Source organism: Betta splendens, chromosome 6 (genome assembly GCF_900634795.4).
Source record: "Betta splendens chromosome 6, fBetSpl5.4, whole genome shotgun sequence".
Classification (NCBI taxonomy): Eukaryota; Metazoa; Chordata; class Actinopteri; order Anabantiformes; family Osphronemidae; genus Betta; species Betta splendens.
The window spans coordinates 10779497-10781805 of NC_040886.2; positions in this window are offsets into that span (position 1 = coordinate 10779497).

A 2309-nucleotide genomic window follows, 5' to 3' on the forward strand; every position below is an offset into this window, starting at 1 on the left:
TAAACCTGCCTTCTCACGCATGGTATTCGGTCCGTGGCAGAAATAACATTTTGTTCGCAATTCATTCAACATCAGAGGTTAATACGAATTCTTAATACGAATTTGTATTGTGTGTTCTTCTAAATTTTACGTAACAATTTAGAATTCATTTACGAAAAAGTCTAGTCGTACTTAGCGATATTGTTATTTATTTTAATTTTAATTTTAATATGCAAATATGCAAAACACACATGTCTGATATGTGGTTTGCATATTTGCAAATTAAAATGTTGGGCTGCAGTGATACATATTTCGAACATCACATTTTTACCACCATGTACATGTAACCTAGTTTGTTCATGTAATTTATGTAACGAATTGATTCTATGTTATTCAAATTAAACGCATTTTCTAAAATAATAAACTGTAATACACTCAAATAAACAAACACAAGTCCAAACAGTAATAAACAAGGGAGTCGTCGAGCAGTGAGTAACCTATTTTAGCTATTGCAGGAAAACTAAGATAATATTCAATAAATAATGTTATACAATGCACTATTTTTACAATTGCACATAAAATATGTTAGTGCTATATATTTAATAGAACATTTTTCAGGGAAAATTACATGTGCTGTAAGCTCCTGATCCTGGTTTGTGCAATAAAGGCAGTAGAACAGAGGGAATGGTGAACATAATGAACGTCAGAAGATCAAATATATATATGCACTGGACTGTATGTTCTAGAACACTCTAGCAGCTGTGATTCAGGGTGCCAGTTAATGAAGATTGGATTTTATGGGTGCCGGTATAAATCTGTGTAAACACAGTATATTTCTTATTGTGGTTAACGCCTATAATATGCTGTGAACTCCTCTGAACCCAGGGTTGACAGAAGAACAGTGGCAGATTTAAGCAGTATGTGACACAAACATCCACCAGTGAGTAAGAAACAGGTGGCAAGTTCAGAATGCAGTGCTCACACATGAAATCGATAATTATGGGTTTATTCACTCTGCAACACTCTGCAACTCTGAATGGAATTTAATTCAGCTGTGTTTACTGTTATGACACTAATCAATGGGGTGTAGTAATTTGTGTATGCTGCACACATTGAAGGTTAATGTTATGAAGAATTAACAATATGCTAAGTTTAATTACAATGCGTTTTCTAACATTGTAAAATGAACGAAAACATGTGCACTGACATTTAGCTACTTCCCAAAGTGTTATACAACACCTGAGCTTGACTTTGTGTCTGATCAGTGTCCTGGTAATGAAAGTTTCTCTATGTCATGATCTGTGTTTTTGTTTCTAGTTGTTTCCTGTCGTCACGCCATGTCCTGTCTTATTTTGTTAACTTCCTGTCACTCTCCGGTTCCCAGTATCCACACCTGTTACCCATCAGTAATCAGCACCTGTATTTAACCTCCACCTCTTACCTACCCCAGTCGCCAGATTGTTGTATTCGTGTTTCATTAGTGTTCCGTGTTTCCTGAGCGTTCCTAGTTTCCCGAGTTTTCGTGTTCCGTGTCCCTCGTGCCTGTTCCTGTTTTGCCTTGCTCCGCGTATCCTGTCTGTAAAAGAACCTGGACTAACTACCTGACCGTGAGTTTGCCTTATCCCTGCCTGTACTTTTGCCGTGATCATTTTGTGTATGACCTGGACCGTCTGACCTTGCCTTGGGAATAAACCTCTGTTTGATCATAATCCTGCCTCCGTGCTGTGCATGTGGGTGCGCCGCCTGCCCCAAGCCTGACAGAACAATCTGGCCAAACTTGGACCCAGCCAGCACTTAGCCTCCGGTCAGGTCAGTGACTGTTTTTTTTCCTTGTGTTCGTACGGCGAATAATCTTCTCCCGAGGGAGCATGGAATTCACCTGCGCCGAGCTACCCAGCGACCTACGTGATTATTTCAAGATCCTCGCGGAGGATTACCGACGGGCGATTAACCCGGAGAACCAGCGTAGCGCCGTGGAGGTGGCGATATTGACGCTGGAGGACGATGACAGCGCGTTAGAGCGCCCCAGCGTTCGTCGCCTCTATGAGCGGCTGTGCGCGAGGTACGAGGAGTTAAGCGACGCGCTCCGCACCACGCCAGCGCCGGTCGCACCGCCGATGGTTTCGGTTTCCTCCTCCCAGCCCCGTCGGACCGTCGTGTCTGCACCAACCTGCCCAGCTCCATGGTTGTTCCGCTGGGAGGATTTCCTGCACTCACGCGGTCCCCCGTCTCCAGTTCAGCCGCGTGCTGTTCAGTCTCCAGTTCAGCCGCGTGCTGTTCAGTCTCCAGTTCAGCCGCGCGCTGCCCAGTCTCCAGTTCAGCCGCGCGCT